General features: G+C 44.9%; 1 long non-coding RNA gene across 1 annotated transcript in view; it reads left to right on the plus strand.

Moving 5' to 3' along the window:
• Positions 1-13,451, plus strand: part of LOC120931213 — a 61,526-nt gene extending 48,075 nt beyond the window's left edge. Inside the window, exon 6 of the long non-coding RNA XR_005747842.1 lies at positions 12,060-13,451. This is a non-coding gene — a long non-coding RNA (uncharacterized LOC120931213). The remainder of the gene's footprint in view (positions 1-12,059) is intronic.
• The last annotated feature ends 5,450 nt before the right edge of the window (positions 13,452-18,901 follow it).

An 18,901-nucleotide genomic window follows, 5' to 3' on the forward strand; every position in this document is an offset into this window, starting at 1 on the left:
GAGCACGATCAAGAGTCAGATTTCTGCTCTGGCTGTTTATTTTCAGCGTCCCGTGGCAGCGCACTCTTTGGTTCGCACGTTTGTGCAGGGGGTCCGGCATGTGGCCCCCCCGGTGCGCCCTCCGCTACCTTCTTGGGACTTGAACTTGGTCCTCTCGGCGCTTCAGCGTGCCCCCTTTGAGGACATTCGGGAGATCCCCTTGCTGACTTTGTCGCAGAAGGTGGTCTTTCTGGTAGCTATTACCTCTATCAGACGAGTGTCTGAGCTGGCGGCCTTGTCTTGCAAGGCCCCCTACTTGGTCATCCATCAGGATAAGGCGGTGCTGCGCCCGCGACCTTCTTTTCTTCCGAAGGTCGTTTCGGCCTTTCACATTAACGAGGACATTGTTGTTCCATCATTATGTCCTCAGCCGAAGAACCCGAAGGAAGCCGTTTTACATTCTCTGGATGTGGTTCGGGCCCTTCGAGTTTACTTGTCGGCGACAGCTCCGTTCCGGAAGTCGGACTCGCTGTTCGTGTCTGTGTCCGGTCCCAGTAAGGGCCTGGCAGTCTCGTCGGCCACCATTTCCAGGTGGATCCGACAGGTTGTGCTTCAGGCCTACGCCCTGAAGGGGCGGGCGCCTCCCTTTCGGGTCACGGCGCATTCGACCAGGGCGATTGGAGCCTCCTGGGCTTTCCGACACCAAGCCTCTGTGTTACAGGTGTGTAAGGCTGCGACCTGGTCGTCGGTCCACACTTTTTCAAAGTTTTATAAGGTGGATGTGAGTGCATCTTCTGATGCCTCATTCGGCCGCAGGGTGTTACAGGCGGCAGTTTAAGGTTGGAGTTCCTCCGTTGAGTAACTCCGGTTTTGTTTGGGGTGTAACCTGTTGTTTGCTGTGTTATTTTTCCCACCCCTCGTTTTTTTGACACTGCTTGGGGACGTCCCTAAGGTCAAAGGATGCTGTGTCCGTCTATGAACGAAAGAGAAAAAAGGATTTTTGTACTCACCGTAAAATCCATTTCTCTGAGTTCATAGACGGACACAGCACCCACCCCTCTTTGGTTTGTACTGCTTGTTACGAACTGAAGCTGCTGGAGCAGGGTGTGGGTTATGCCTGGGGGAGCCACGCCCCCTGGGAGGAGCGGCATGAAGGAAAGTTTTAACACCTTGGGTGCTGTAAGAATTCTGCCTAAAATCTCCTGGTAGGAGGAACATAACCCTAAGGTCAAAGGATGCTGTGTCCGTCTATGAACTCAGAAATGGATTTTACGGTGAGTACAAAAATCCTTTTTTTTCCTCAGTTTAGGCCGATGCGTATTCTTCTACATATTTTTGGTTACAAAAAAAATCTCAATAAGCGTTTATTGATTGGTTTGCGCAAAAGTTATAGCGTCTACAAAATAGGGCATAGTTTTCTGGCATTTTTACTAGTTTACTACATTTTCTTACTAGTAATGGCGGCGATTAGCGATTTTTATCGTACTGCGACCTTATGGCGGACACTTTTGACACATTTTTGGGACCATTGGCATTTTTATAGCGATCAGTGCTATAAAAATGCATTGATTACTATAAAAATGCCACTGGCAAGAAAGGGGTTAAGTATGTTCCCTAGGTTTGTTCTAACTGAAGGGGGGGTGGGACTGACTTGGGGAATTACAAATCGCTGTTAATACATTGTATGAACAGCGAACAGTCATTTCTCTCCCTGACAGGACCGGGAGCTGTGTGTTTACACACACAGCTCACAGTTCTCGCTCTGTAACGAGCGATTGCGGGTGCCCGGCGGTAATTGTGCGCGCCAGGACCAGGGGGCGCGCCTCCGGCGGCGCACGCGCGCCCCTATTGGCTGCATAGCGAGATGACGTATAGCTACGTGATCTCGCGCAGCCGAGCCGACCTGCCGCCGTATAACTGCGGCGGCTGGTCGGCAAGTAGTTAAAGTGATATTGCTCTACAATTAGTGGTTCAGGTGACCAACCTGTATTGTTTGACTAGAAAAGTGAGGTCAGTGACCCAGCAAACCTTGTGTAGCAAGGTTACCTTGATCACAAGAATTTGGCTTTAACCACTTCCCTACCGCTGGGCATCATATGACGTCCTGGACTTTAGGGGGGATATCTGAATGATGCCTGTAGCTCAGATATCATTCTTTGCAGCCGGCGATTCTGTGCACCATAAGAACGATCATAGCAGCAGTTCCACCGCTTGATCATTCTTGTAGGCAACGGGAGGGGATGTACCCCCCCTCCCGTGCTTCTCCGGGCTCTTCCATGCCGTCAAGGGCCTGGAGAGCGAATCGGCCGGTGCCAGATGACTACGATAGAGATTTCCGGTGACAAGATGATCATCCCCCCCCCCCCCCGATCTCATGCTTTCCAGCCTGGAGGAGAGATGTGGTGTCTTATTGACCCTGCATCTCTCCATAAAGAGGACCTGTCACAATAGATTCCTATTTCAAGTGATGTTAACATTCCTTGTAATAGGAATAAAAGTGTTAAAAAAATCATTTTTAAAAGTGTAAAAAAAAATATGTAAAACGCCCCTGGTAGCTCACACTCAGAAGCCAACACACACACACAAGTCCCACCCACATATATAAACACCGTTCAAACTACACATGTGAGATATCGCTGCATGCTTTAGAGCGTGTGCAACAATTCTAGCATTAGACCTCCTCTGTAACTCTAAACTGGTAACCTGTAAAAAAAAAAAAAATTAAAGCGTCACCTATGGAGCTTTTTCAGTACCGAAGTTTGGCGCCATTCCATGAGTGTGCGCAAATTTAAAGCGTGACGTTTTAGGTATCCATTTACCTGGCGTAACATCATCTTTCACATTATACAAAAAAATTGGGCTAACTTTACTGTTATTTTTTAATTCATGTAACCATCCCCCCCCCCCCCCCAAAAAAGGCGTTTGATAAATTATTGCGCAAATAACGTGCGAGATAAAAAGTTGCAATGACCGCCACTTTATTACCTAGGGTTTCTGCAAAAAAAAAACATATATATATATATATATCTACTGATACGCCGTTGTATGTTCGAATGAGCGCCGTCGTATCTATGCGCCTGATTCTTAGAATCAGTTACGCTTGAATTCGGCCAAGATACGACTGACGTAAGTCTCCTACGCCGTCGTATCTTGGGTGCATATTTACGCTGGCTGCTAGGGGCGCTTTCGTATATTTCCGCGTCGAATATGCAAATGAGCTAGATACGCCAATTCACGAACGTACTTGCGCCCGGCGTATTAATATACGCTGTTTACGTAAGGCGTACTACTGGCGTAACTTTACCCCTCATAAAGCAGGTGTAAGTCATGTTAACGTATGGACGTCGGAACAGTGTCGTATTTTACGTTGTTTGCGTAAGTCGAATGGGGATGGGCGTAGGTTACGTCAGGGCTCAAATCCCGGGGCGCCAGGTCGCCATGGCGACTAGAAATAGGGTCCTGGCGACTTGGCTTGGAAGGGGGGGCAAAATTTTTTTTTTTTGTGAGCTGGCACCATCTGGTGGTGAGCCGTTGGTATTACAAGTTAAAGGAGTTCTATAATGCATTTCTTTTTTACAATATAATGTTCCCTTAGGCTTTACCTTTCAGTCGATGTCTTTCTTTCCTAAATCTGCCCAGCCATTCCTCTGCTACCTCCTCCTGAATTTCAGCCACTTCCTGGTTATGGAGCCATGGTGGATGATGTAAAAATCGTCATGACCCAAGCTCCCTTGCTTTTCTTTCCTGTCACTCAATGCCTCTCTCCTCATCCCCCCCTCCTCTACCAAAGTCTCTCCCCTCCCCTATCCTAGTATCTCCCCTCCCCATTCATTTCAATATACACACCCCTCCCTGCCTCCCCTGCCATGCCATCCGCCCCTAAAATTATCATATCCCACCCCTCCAAACCCTCCACCAATCATTGTGTCCTGTGACTGCACGGAGCTATTGCTATTTGAGTACACATGCTGCTCACATAGATAAATATACAGTGCAGCAGGAGAAAGCAGCCTGAACTCTCAACTAAAAGTTCCCATTACCCCTTCCAGACACACACATAACACATACACACATGTAGCCCCCAAGTTTAGCAAAACTACAGCTCAAAGCATGCCCATACAGTGCATGTTAGGAGCTGTAGTTTAGCAACTGCTGGAGGCCCCCAGTTCATGTAATAAACATGGTTTTTGTCAATATATCAGTGATTCTTGGCTGCATAACTACAAATATCAGCAAGCATGCTATGCGATTGCTGGTAGTAGAAATTTCCTAAACTACAACTCCCAGCAATCACATACCAATGCATGCTGGTATTTCTAGTTATGCAAAAGCTATACACACTCGTTATCTTTTACACACACATATATATATATGTGTGTGTGTGTGTGCGCATGTCTGTGTGTTGTAATAATCAGTGCCTCTTGCTGCATAACTACAAATAGCATCATGCATGCTATGTTATTGCTTGTAGTTGTTATTTATGGAATCGCCAGACGCCGAGTGCGTCCGGCAGTTGCAAAACTACAACTCTCATGAATCACATAGCATGCATGCTGCTATTTGTAGTTATGCAGCAAGAGGCACTGATTATTACAACACACAGACATGCGCACACACACATATATTTTATTTGTGTGTGTAAAAGATAATGAGTGTATAGCTTTTGCATAACTAGAAATACCATCTGGTATGTTATGTGATTGCTGGGGGTTGTATTTTTGCAAACGCCGGATGCACTTAGCCTGATAATATATATATTAGAGGTAGACCGATATGGGTTTTTCTCTGGCCGATGCCGATATTTGGAAATTGGGGCGGCCGATGGCCGATATGTGTTGTCGATTTTTGCGGACGATATTTTAGGCCGATATTTTTTATTTTTTTCCCTCATCTCCAAAAACCTAGGGTGGAGAGGAGATAATTGTTTAGGGTGGAGTGCAGCCTGTCAGTGCCACATCAGTGCAGCCCATCAGTGCCCACCAGTGCAGCCTATCAGTGTCCATCAGGGCCACCTCATTGGTGTCTATCAGTGCCCACCAGTGCCACCTCATCAGTGCCCACCAATGCACCAGTGCATCCCATCAGTGCCCACCAATGCACCAGTGCATCCCATCAGTGCCCACCAGTGCATCACCTCATCAGTGCCCACCAGTGCATCACCTCATCAGTGCCCACCAGTGCATCTCACCAGTGCATCACCTCATCAGTGCATCTCACCAGCGCATCACCTCATCAGTGCCCACCAGTGCATCTCACCAGTGCATCACCTCATCATTGCCCACCAGTGCATCACCTCATCAGTTCCCACCAGCGCTTCACCTCATCAGTGCCCACCAGTGCATCTCCTCATCAGTGCCCACCAGTGCATCTCCTCATCAGTGCCCACCAGTGCATCTCCTCATCAGTGCCCACCAGTGCATCTCCTCATCAGTGCCCACCAGTGCATCTCCTCATCAGTGCCCACCAGTGCATCTCCTCATCAGTGCCCACCAGTGCTCATCAGTGCCAATCAGTCCATTACCATGTCATCAGTACATTACCTTTCAAAAAAAAAAAAGTGCACATATCCTAATAATTTATATAATATATATAATAATTTATATAAATGCCAATATAACAGTGGTGTCAAAACTGTGGCCCTGCAGATGTTGCAAAACTACAACTCCCAGCATGCCCGGACAGCCGTTGGCAATCCAGGCATGCTGAGAGTTCAATTTTTTCAACATCTGGAAGCTGAGATGCACAACTTCACAGAAAGTATCACACCTGGTAAGCTTAGTTACACAGCTCAACAGATAGTACAGAACATGATAACCTTAGATACACAGCTCAACAGACAGTACAGAACATGATAACCTTAGATACACAGCTCAACAGACAGTACAGAACATGATAACCTTAGATACACAGCTCAACAGACAGTACAGAACATGATAACCTTAGATACACAGCTCAACAGATAGTACCGCACATGATAAGCTCAGATACACAGCTCAACAGATCAGGGAGATAGAGAGAGATGAGAGAGAGAGGGATCAGGGAGAGAGATGAGAGAGAGAGGGATCAGGGAGAGAGATGAGAGAGAGAGGGATCAGGGAGAGAGATGAGGGAGAGAGGAGATAAAGAGATTAGGGAGAGAGAGAGGGATCAGGGAGAGAGATGAGAGAGAGAGAGGGATCAGGAAGAGAGATGAGAGAGAGAGAGGGATCAGGGAGAGAGATGAGAGAGAGAGGGATCAGGGAGAGAGATGAGAGAGAGAGGGATCAGGGAGAGAGATGAGAGAGAGGGATCAGGGAGAGAGATGAGAGAGAGAGGGATCAGGGAGAGAGATGAGAGAGAGAGGAGATAGAGAGATTAGGGAGAGAGAGGGATCAGGGAGAGAGATGAGAGAGAGAGAGAGAGGGATCAGGGAGAGAGATGAGAGGGATCAGGGAGAGAGATGAGAGGGATCAGGGAGAGAGATGAGAGAGAGGGATCAGGGAGAGAGATGATAGAGAGGGATCAGGGAGAGAGATGAGAGAGAGAGGGATCAGGGAGAGAGATGAGAGAGAGAGAGAGAGAGGGATCAGGGAGAGAGATGAGAGGGATCAGGGAGAGAGATGAGAGGGATCAGGGAGAGAGATGAGAGAGAGGGATCAGGGAGAGAGATGAGAGAGAGGGATCAGGGAGAGAGATGAGAGAGAGGGATCAGGGAGAGAGATGAGAGAGAGGGATCAGGGAGAGAGATGAGAGAGAGGGATCAGGGAGAGAGATGAGAGAGAGAGGGATCAGGGAGAGAGATGAGAGAGAGGGATCAGGGAGAGAGATGAGAGAGAGGGATCAGGGAGAGAGATGAGAGAGAGGGATCAGGGAGAGAGATGAGAGAGATCAGGGAGAGAGAGGGATCAGGGAGATAGAGAGAGAGAGAGATTAGGGAGAGATGAGAGAGGGGGTGTCAGAGAGAGAGTGGTGAAAGAGGGGCCATGCCACCCACATACACACACAGTCACTGGCAGCTTTCTGTCAATGGTGCACCACGCTCCCCTACACCTGACAGCAGCCTTCTCCCCCATCACACACACACGCACGGTGCTGGAAATCTTGGCAGTGACACATGTCATATGATGAGCAGTCATCTGCCCCCCTTGGAATAGATCGGGCTGTCCCTGGCAGGCGTGCCCTGCCCCGGACAGTCTCCATGCTTTCTGCTTGGTGTGACTCGCCACTGCACCAATCCCATCCGCCTGTACCCGAGCCCAGCCAGTAAAATACCGGCAGGGTGGCTATCTTATGAATGGATGTCAGGGCCGGCCTTAGGTGTTCAGGCGCCCTGTGCAAGCAAATCCTGTGGCGCCCCCCCCCCCCCATCTTCACAGATAGATAGATAGATATAAAAAAAATTAGAAAGAAAGAAAGGAAGGAGAAAGAGAGGGAGGAGATAGAAAGAGAGGGAGGAGATAGAAAGAAAGGGAGAAGAAAGAAAGAAAGGGAGGAGAAAGAAAGAAAGAAAGGGAGGAGAAAGAAAGAAAGGGAGGAGAAAGAAATGGAGGAGATAGAAAGAAAGGGAGGAGATAGAAAGAAAGGGAGGAGATAGAAAGAAAGGGATGAGAAAGAAAGAAAGGGAGGAGAAAGAGAGGGAGGGGATAGAAAGATAAAGAAAGAAAGGGAGGAGAAAGAAAGAAAGGGAGGAGAAAGAAAAAAAGAAATGGAGGAGAAAGAAAGGGAGGAGATAGAAAGAAAGGGAGGAGAAAGAAAGGGAGGAGAAAGAGAGGGAGGGGATAGAGAAAGAAAGGGATGAGAAAGAAAGAAAGGGAGGAGAAAGAAAGGGAGAAGAAAGAAAGGGAGGAGAAAGAAAGGGAGGAGAAAGAGAGGGAGGGGATAGAAAGATAGAGAAAGAAAGAAAGGGAGGAGAAAGAAAGAAAGGGAGTAGAAAGAAAGAAAGAAAGGGAGTAGAAAGAAACAAAGAAAGGGCGGAGAACGAAAGAAAGAGGGAGGAGAAAGAAAGAAATGGAGAAAGAAAGAAAGGGAGGAGAAAGAAAGGGAGGAGAAAGAAAGAAAGGGAAGAGAAAGAAAGAAATGGAGGAGAAAGAAAGAAAGAAAGGGAGGAGAAAGAAAGGGAGGAGAAAGAAAGGGAGGAGAAAGAAAGTGAGAAAGAAAGGGTGGAGAAAGAAAGAAAGGGTGGAGAAAGAAAGGGAGGAGAAAGAAAGAAAGGGAGGAGAAAGAAAGGGAGGAGAAAGAAAGAAAGGGAGGAGAAAGAAAGAAAGGGAAGAGAAAGAAAGGGAGGAGAAAGAAAGGGAGGATGAAGGAAGAAAGAAAGAAAGAAAAAATAGATAGATAAAGGGAGAGAGAAAGAAAAAATGATAGATAGATGGATGGATGGATAGATAGATAATAGATAGATAGATAAAAAGATAGATAGATAGATAAAAAGATAGATAGATAGATGGAAAGAAAGATAGAAAAAGATAGATAGATAGATAGATAGATAGATAGATAGATAGATGGAAAGATAGATAGATAGATAAAAAGATAGATAGATAGATAGATAGATAGATAGATAGATAGATAGATAAAAAGAAAGATAGATAGATAAAAAAGATAGATAGATAGATAAAAAGATAGATAGATAGATGGAAAGATAGATAGATAGATAAAAAGATAGATAGATAGATAGATAGATAAAAAGATAGATAGATAGATAGATAAAAAGATAGATAGATAGATGGAAAGAAAGATAGATAGATGGAAAGAAAGATAGATAAAAAGATAGATGGATAGATAGATAAATAGATAGATAAAAAGATAGATAGATAGAAGGAAGAAAGATAGATAGAAAGAAACAAAGGGAAGATAGATAGATAGACAGACAGACAAAGAAAGATAGATAATAGGGAGAGAGAGAAGGGAATGAAGGCCACCCCTACATCAGGGTACAGTACTCACTTGGCAGGAGGGACTGGATGGATATCGCACTCCTCTATCTTTCCCTTCTGTTTGCTGTGCTTAAAAACTCCCGCCCACATCCCCTGTATGCCGGGGAGAGTGGGCGGGGCAGACACAAGGAGAGGAGGGGAGGAGTAAAAGCAGCTCCTCTCCTCTAACTGGCTGTGTGGGCAAGCAAGGGGAGGGGAGAGATGTCAGAGCTGGCTGTGATACGCCCAGCTCATCTCTCTCTCTCTCTCTCTGGAGCTCTCAAGCTCCGATCTCCCTGCTGATCTGTCCAACTCGTGGCCGGGCGCTGTGCTGGTGGCAGAGCTTGCTGCGATCTGTGATGGCCGCACGGCGCCCTATGTTGCCCTGCACAGCTCGCACACCGCAAAGGCCGGCCCTGGTCAGAGCGGACAGCCGTGCGGGGGGGAGGGGGGGGGTCGTGTCGGCGCTGCTTCACACATAACACATGCATCACATAACGGTGCTCTTTGGACAGTGCAGGAATAAAATAACTAGCCGCCCAGCCCTGGCTGCCTGTCACTGACATCCGAGGTGGATCGCTCACACCACCGCCCCGCCCCCTAGTTTGCACAGCCCAGCGAATCAGGGCTGTGCAAACAAATGAGAAATGAATATTCAAAGTGTGGGAGTGACCCACAGGAGCCAGGGGCGGACACAGGAGGCAGGAGCAGACGGGGGGGAAGGATGCAGAAAGATGACGTTTCGTTACCAAGCTGGGGTACGAAATTCATAGCCAGGAATGACTGGCCGAACTTCCGGTTTCTGAAAAGTCGGGGATTGCTGCAGATATGACACTGAAGGTGAATTACATTGTTATATACTTTTTAAAGATGTTGCTAATTTTTAAAAAAAAAATTGCTCTGGAGTACTCCTTTAAGCATTATAAGTTAAACAGCAATTCTAATGTAATTTTTCACTATTTTCACTGCCATCTTCTTCCCTCTAATTAGAACCCCAAAACATTATATATATTTTTTATCCTAACACCCTAGAGAATAAAATGGCGATCGTTGCAATACTTTCTGTCATGCCGTATTTGCGCAGCGGTCTTGCAAGCGCACTTTTTTGGGGGAAAAAATACACTTTTTTTAATTAAAAAATAAGACAACAGTAAAATTATCCCTATTTTTTTTAATATTATGAAAGATAATGTTACGCCGAGTAAATTGATACCCAACATGTCACGCTTCAAAATTACGTCCGCTCGTGGAATGGCGTCAAACTTTTACCCTTTAAAATCTGCATAGGCGACGTTTAAAAAACTCTACAGGTTGCATGTTTTGAGTAACAGAGGAGGTCTAGGGCTAGAATTATTGCTCTCGCTCTACCAATCGCGGTGATACCTTACATGTGTGGTTTGAACACCGTTTACATATGCGGTCGCTGCTCACATATGTGTTCGCGTATGTGTTCGCTTCTGTCGGGACGGGGCGCGTTTTCTGGCTCCTAACTTTTTCAGCTGGCTCCTAGATTCCAAGCAAATTTGTCAACCCCTGGGTTACGTTCACGTCGACAAAGCATTGAGCCGATGTATCTTAGGGAGTATTTGCGACGTGATTCTGAGCATGCGCCATTCGTTCGGCCCCTAATTTGCATGGGGTCACGGCTCATTGTAATACAACACGCCCACTGCCTTGATAATTTGAATTAGGCGGGCTTACGCCGGCCCATTTACGCTACGCCGCCGTAACTTAGGGCGCAAGTTCTTTCTGAATACGGTAGTCGCCTCTCTAAGTTACGGCGGCGTAGCGTATATGAGATGCGCTACACCCGCCTAAACTTAAGCCATTCTTTCTGAATCTGGCCCATAATGTTTGGGGGTTCTGAGTAATTTTTCTAGTAAAAAAACAATGGGCCAGATTCTTGTAGAATCTGCGGTGGCGTAGCGTAAGCCATTTACACTACGCCGCCGCAAATTACTGGAGCAAGTGCCGTATTCTCCAAGCACTTGCTCCGTAATTTGCGTCGGCGTAGTGTAATTGGCCCGGCGTAAGGCCGCCTAATTCAAAGGGGGCGGCTTGTATTTAAATTAAGCGCGCCCTCGCGCCGATCGAACTGCGCATGCGCCGGGTGGAAAAATAGCCCAGTGCGCATACTCCAGCTCACTACGGAAAACGTCAATGACGCCGACGTGAGCGTCATTGACGTAAAGTCGTATTCGCAAACGACTTACGAAAACGACGGAAAAAGCCGACGCTGACCCGACGCCATACTTAACATGGCATACGACGGACCTACGTAAACTTGCCCCTCATTATAGCAGGGGCAAGTTTACGCTTACGGAAACGTCGTAAAATCACTGCGTCGTCCGCGCGTACATTTGGGAATCTCGCGTAACTAGCTAATTTGCATAGACGACGAGGAAACCGGCGATGCGACACCTAGCAGCGGTAAAAAAAAATTGCATTTAAGATCTGACAGCGTAAGGCCTTGTACACACGAGAGGATTTATCCGCGGAAACGGTCCTCCGGATAAATCCTCTGGCGGATTTTGATCTGATGGTTGTACTAACCATCAGATCAAAATCCGCGCGGAATTCCCTCCGAGGTGACGTGTCGCGCCGTCGCCGCGATGATGACACGGCGACGTGCGCGACGCTGAAATATAAGGACTTCCACGCATGCGTCGAATCATTACGACGCATGCGAGGGAGGGAATCGGACGGATTGATCCGGTGAGTCTGTACAGACCACCGGATCAATCCGCTGGACTGGATTCCAGCGGATAGATTTCTTAGCATGCTAAGAAATTTTTATCCGCTGGAAATCCATCGGCCCGAAAAATATCCGCTGGGTCGTACACACCAGCGGATCTATCCGCTGAAACCGATCCGCGGATAAGTTCCAGCGGATAGATCCTCTCGTGTGTACGGGGCCTAAGAGCCTTACGCCTGTCAGATCTAATGGGTATCTATGCGTAACTGATTCTAAGAATCAGTCGCATAGATACCCTGGGCCAGATTAGGACTTACGCCGGCGCAAATGGCCGTCGTAACGCCTTTGACAATCTGGCCCAATGATTTTTACATGAAGGAGAGAAGTGCCAGAATAGGCCCGGTGTGGAAGTGGCTATAAGCAGACAGTGTTTGTGCGACTGTGTTTTATATATATGTCATTCATATGATATTTCTTTCTTTTACCTTTTCCAGATAAAGACTTACCTCTGTTTGAAACAAGGCATAGGTGCGGGTACAGAAACTGTTGCTCCCAACCACTTGCAGGACTTCACGCTCAGTGCGGATGAAGATCGGGTCATTTAGCAGATCGCTCTTTTTCACCATCTTCACAGCCATCAATGTTCCGGTGTCACAGTGGGTTGCCAGCTTCACCTATAAGAGAGAGACGGTTAATCATTTTTTTTCCATGTGCTTTAGCTGTAACATCATTACTAGAGATTGTTCATGTTCTGTACTCAATCGTCTGCCTTTCTTTTCCCTTTTATCTATTTTTCTGGCTTGGCCATTTGACAAAATATTACCATCTGCTGTAAGTGTCTTTTACACATAAAGAGCCTCCATCAGCTTTAATCAACACAGCAGGCTGGTTCTTGGGTGCCATAACCCAGAGTGACCAATCAGAATTTACTTTGCAAAAGTCATACTTGTTCTAGGTGAATTCTGACTGGTTGCTGCACTGTTGGGCAAAGTCTGACACGCGGCAAAGCTGAAATCGGGGTGAAAACCTTACCTATGCAATAGGTTTATCTCTATTCTACAAGGGTTAACTGCTTGTTTTGCATGTGGGGACGGATGAATAAGGTGATATACTTTATTCCTTAACCTGATTCCTCATCACTGCATGACTGTCACGCCAAAGCCTCTTTCCTTCACTGCCCAGGCGATCGCAGCTCTCTGACATCATCCCACATAGTACAGAACCAGCAGCCCTGGATTGTATGGGAGGATGCCAAGGGTCATGGGACAGTGGAGGAGAGCATTGGCTGCCAGGTGAGCAAGGGATAAGGTAATGATATCATCTCATTCATCACACCTTGGCAAAATGAGGATCCCAGGATGTGTACAACCCCTTCTAAAATCCCTCCTGCAGGGTGAGCTGAGTGTTTATGTAAATCCCACCATATAGTGTTCCCTGTGGATGGTCATACTGTGTCCCCCTGTGTCTATGGTCCATTAAGTATTAATCTTTGGTCACTTACCTTTCCATAGCCTCCCTCTCCAATTATCTTGTAGAAGATAAAAGCTCTCCAGACACAGACATTCTTTATGGGCTACTGCCCATTCTGCAGGAGTTGGTTTGTGTTCTGCAGTGGCTGATACGTGGTCTGTTGGGGCCGGTACATGGACTGTATGGGTCAGAACATTTTCCTGGGTGTGGATTGATGTTGTCCCACTAACTCCTAGAGAGAGAAATCAAGTTTAGTACCTTGTCTACATACAAATCAAATTACTCGGTTTACTTCTATTGGCAATTCAAGCCTCCAAAACAGAGAACTGTTAAAAAGTGGTATGATGGACATGGAAAGTCTGATTCCAGCTGTAACTGATAATTTGGTTTTGACCATTGAATAAACAACAAATCGATGATTGGCCCTTATTCTGCCAAATAAATGACTTCAATCCAAACCGTGCCCTTACCTGACTTACTAAAGGCAAATGGACTTTATTTTGCAAAGTTTCTCCAGAGCTTCGACAATGCGGCAAAGCTTCACTTTGCAAAGAGTACCCAATCATGTGCAAGGGAAATAAATAAAAACATTTTTGCTTGCACATGATCTGATGAAAGTCAGCTGAGCTTCTGCTCATTTACTAAGCTCTGGAGCAACTGCACTTTGCAAAGTGCACAGTCTATTTGCCTTCATTAAATCAACCCCTTTGTCAATATGCAGGGAGAGACCCAAGAGAGCTGCTGCTCTTGTGCACATCGCTGGATCAAGATTGAAATCTGATAAGCAATAGTGGGGGGGGGGGGGGGGCTGAGGGGGAAGCTGCACACTGAAAGTTTTTTTACCTTCATGCATATAATGTATGAAGTTAAAGAAAAACTTCAGCCTTTAGAACCACTTTAAGCGTAATTTACATTTTAAAATGTTCCCTATAACAACGAAGGTCTTCACTTTTTGGGTTCAGATTTGCTTAAAGGCCAAGATTACCTTTATGAATGCTCATTCTTGCATGAAAAAAATATGTGCATGCATTGCACCCCGATCACTGGATCATAGGTGCACAGTCCGTCACCTGCAGACAAGCCCTACAGCTTTCTGCCTGTACCTCCCTATGGACTGTCAGTTTGAGAACCCGTTCTTATATCACATTGCGGAAACAAGCATGTCATGTGATTTTCAGGTGATTTTGTGTGTCGCACATAGGGCAACTCATTAACTTCAATGGGCTACCCTATGTGGGGTTGTCACCCAAAAGAGGCCCCTGCTCCTCTTTGGGCAACAAGCGTAGTGCGATTTTTAAACTTGCCTTTTCTCGTATAGTGTTTTATTTTTAAAGTAATAGGTTACAACAGGGCTCGACAAATCCCGGGAGCCAGGTCGCCATGGCGACTAGAAATAGGGTCCTGGCGACTTGGCTTGGAAGGGGGGCAAAAAAAAAGTTTTTCTTTTTTGTGAGCTGGCGCCATCTGGTGGTGAGTCGTTGGTATTACAAGTTATTACCACCAGATGTGTAAGCTGGCGCCATCTGGTGGTGGCCGTTGGTATTACAAGTTGAGCATTACAAGTTAAACAGCAATTCTAATGTAATTTTTCACTGCCATCTTCTTCCCTCTAATTAGAACAACCAAACATTATATATATTTTTTATCCTAACACCCTAGAGAATAAAATGGCGATCGTTGCAATACTTTCTGTCATGCCGTATTTGCGCAGCGGTCTTACAAGCGCACTTTTTTGGGAAAAAATTACACTTTTTTTAATTAAAAAATAAGACAACAGTAAAGTTATCCCCATTTTTTTTAATATTATGAAAGATAATGTTACGCCGAGTAAATTCATACCCAACATGTCACGCTTCAAAATTGTGTCCGCTCGTGGAATGCCGACAAACTTTTACCCTTTAAAATCTTCATAGGCGACGTTTAAAAAACATTTACAGGTTGCATGTTTTGAGTTACAGAGGAGAGGTCTAGGGCTAGAATTATTGCTCTCGCTCTACCAATCGCGGCGATACCTCACGTGTGGTTTGAACACCGCTTTCATATGCGGGCGTTGCTCACGTATGTGTTCGCTTCTGTGCGCAAGCTCGTCGGGACGGGGCGCGTTTTCTGGCTCCTAACTTTTTTAGCTGGCTCCTAGATTCCAAGCAAATTTGTCAACCCCTGGGTTACAACAGTTACAGTATGTCATATGACAACAACTAAGAATGAGATACAGCATTGAAATACAGATTAATGCAATAATAGTTGTACTGTTGTAGGAGTTGAAGTATTGTATTTATAAATAAACATAAATTTAAAATAGTTACTAATAAATGGAAATGGGAACTAATGGAGGGAAGGGAGAGGGTAGTGGTGTTCCGAAGGTGGATTTCACTTATTTTATTTCACTATTATCCATTTTATTTCACTATTATCCATGAAAAGGGTATCAATGACATGAGAACTCTTGAGTCAAGTGTCTGGCGTATAGTATATGGCCCAGGGTTTCCATATGCTATTGAATTTTTCCAACCCATTTTTGTCTAGCGTATGAATGAAAGATTCATTCTCTTATCGGCTTTCGGTGACAGTAAGGGCTCTTTCACACGTCCGTTCCGTTCGTCCGTTTTTTGGACGTCCGTTAACGGACCGCAATGCTTCCCTATGGGCTAGCGTCCGTTAGCGGATAAGCATCCGCTAACGTCCGTTAACATCCGTCTGCGTTCAGTTCCGTTTTTTTGGACGGAAGAAAACCCTATTTTTCTTCCGTCTAAAAAACGGAACGGACGAAAAACGTACGTTAACGGATGATCCGTTTATCATCCGTTCCGCTAACATCCGTTTTTCTATGTAAAAAGCCCCAAAAAAAAAAAAAAAAAACGGATGAAAAAACGGATGGAAAAACGGATGGAAAAACGGATGGAAAAACTGATGCAAAAACTGACGAAAAACTGACGAAAAACTGATGGAAAAACGGATCAACTGATGAAAAAAAAACCTGATCTGAAAAACTGAACGGACGTGTGAAAGAGCCCTAATACAGGTGATTTCCATGCACTAGCTATTACCTGTTTCCTGTTTCGCGGCTGTCGTAAACAAAAGAAATAACTTATGTTCATTCGAGAAAGGGTTTCTGGCTTAATGTTAGGTAAGGCCGCCATTGGATCTGGTAATATAATACAGTCAAATATTTTAGAAGCGATCCTGAAAATCCCTTCCCAGAATTTCCTTACAAGTGAACACTGCCACCAGATGTGGATAGATGTTCCTTTGTCTGGGCAACAGCGGAAACAGAAATCTGAGCAGTTTGAGAATTTGGCTAATCTATTGGGAACCAGGTACCAACGGGAAGCACTTCATATGATGTTTCCTTTGCCGACACATTTATAGATGAAGAGCTAGTTATTAGACCAAATGCTTGCCCAGGTTTCTAATTCCCAATTAGCCATATAAGAGGGTATTATAGTGTTTGATTTAGTGATCAGTTGGGAATAAATTTTTGAAATACGACCTTTGGCATGTGGATCTTTGAGACATACCCTTTCAAATTGAGTAATATTATTTAGATTATCACTAAGGCTAAGAGAGGGTCCATAAAAGTTCTTGATTTGAAGGTATCTGAAAATTTCTGTAGTGGGGAGGCCGGATGCCTCACATAGGTCTGGAAAAGGTTGAATTGTAGTTGTTGATGCTATGTGATATAAACACTTAATTCCAGCCCTGATCCAAGTCTTAAAAGTTCTTGAAAATACCCATGCTTGATATAAGGTCAGATTTTTATAAAAGGAAAAAAGCGGAATGTGTGGGGATTTCAATCTATGAGAGGTGTTGTACCTATCCCATAATGAGTGTTTAGAGATTGGATTTTTCAATTTTCTACGGTTTTGAGGGCTCAGCCAAAGGATATTGTTAGTAGAGAGGGGGTCAAAGTCTATTGCCTCAATAAGTACCCACAATGGGATTTCTGTGGTTGAGTGGTACTTTGATAGTTGCGCTATTTGTGCTGCTTTGTAGTATGTTGCAAAATCTGGAAATCCCAGCCCACCCATTAATTTGGGTAGAATTAATGTTTTTTTTAGGCAATCTGGGTTTTTTCTTCCCACACGTGAACTGTGTTACTTTATGCTTGATCAATCTAAGAAAATAAGCAGGAATGTGAGTGGGAAGGGTTCGAAATAGATATAAAAACTTGGGGAGTATAACCATTTTTATTATGTTGATCTTCCCAAACCAGGAAATCGGTAAAGAAGACCAGTCGGATAACAATCTAGTGACACTTTTCAGTAAGGAAGGGTAGTTGGCAGCAAATAATTCTGAGGCATTAGCCGTAAGGTGTATACCCAGATATGGTATACTACGGTCTGCCCATTTAAAGGGTAGTGAGGACTGTAAATTTTGTTTCACCGTGTCACTGAGTGAAATATTTAGTGCCAGGGATTTTTGGCTATTAACTGTGAGGCCTGAAATGTGGGAGAATTTGTGAAGTACCCGTATTAGATTTGGGGAGGATAAAAATAGGAGTATCTCATCCGCAAATAAACGTATTTTGTGATGACATCCGCCTAACTCTATACCCATGATCGTTGGTTCCATCCTTATCCTTTGTGCTAGAGGTTCGATAATTAAAGCAAATAATAGCGGTGAGAGAGGACACCCTTGACGAGTCCCTCTCTGTATATTAAACTCTTCCGATTTGTAACCGGCATATTTGATATAGGCCTTGAGATTGTGGTACAGTGCTGCAATCCAACCCATAAAATGTGGGCCAAAGCCCCACTTCTTAAGAGCGAACTGCATATACGACCATGAATGAAACTGTATCAAATGCTTTTTTTATGTCGAGAGAAAGAAAACACAAGGGTATTCGACGCGTTTTAGCTGCATGGGATAGAAGAGCAGCACGTCTGATATTATCGCCAGCTTGTCTGATATTCTATCCGCTGACTCTGAGCAATGGATCAAATTCCAGCTTGGCTTTGTCTAGTCGCAATCTGGATGATGTAGAGGGATTTTGCTGGAAAGCCATATGACGGGAGTTAAAATTTGTCTCCAGGGTATGGTACATGGTTTTTCTTTCTCTATTACATAAATAAGCTTGGCGTAAACATTACCCCAGAGAACAGGTTTATGGGCTTCCCATAAAATAGTTGGGGTAATATCCGGAGTGGAATTGAATTTCAGATACTCCCGTAGTGCAGTTTCAATATTCTGTTTATATATTGGGTTTTTGAGCAAAAAGTCTTTATGCAGCTATGTGGCGTCACACGCTTTCGGTATTGTAGATGCTATGGTATTGAAGACTGCACTATGGTCAGACCATGGGATTGGTAAAATTTTGGATTTTAATATTTCCGGCGTCATACCTATGGGCATAAAAATGTGGTCTATTCTTGAGAATGACCGACAGGGATAGGAATAGTGAGTATATTGCCTTTTTAATTGGATTCACTTCGCACCAGGAGTCCACTACTTTGCGATTCGTTTTGAGAAGGATTGTTTATCAGCTTTTTGGGTTTGGCGACTTGTCTAGAAAAGGGAAGATGGTCTGATTGGAGTCTCCACCCAATACTGCAGTTCCTATTTTATGCGAATCGATGACCTGTAGCAGGTGAGATAGGAAAGAGTTAGGTTTTTTATTTGGAGCATAATATCCTGTTAGGATCAAGTATCTGCCTTCCGGATCCTTGATCTCTTTAGTAATTGAAAATGGAGTACTACTGTGGAATGCTATAAGCACACCCCTTTTCTTTGTGGAGGCCTGAGGCTGTAAAAACTTGCGGGTAGGACTACTAAAAAATTTGGGAGTGGATAATGGTGTGAAATGTGTTTCTTGAAGAAATATGACATGTACTTTTTTGGAACCAAAGGTACAAAAGGCTTTAGTGCG

The sequence above is a fragment of the Rana temporaria genome, chromosome 3, assembly GCF_905171775.1.
Source record: "Rana temporaria chromosome 3, aRanTem1.1, whole genome shotgun sequence".
Taxonomy (NCBI): domain Eukaryota; kingdom Metazoa; phylum Chordata; class Amphibia; order Anura; family Ranidae; genus Rana; species Rana temporaria.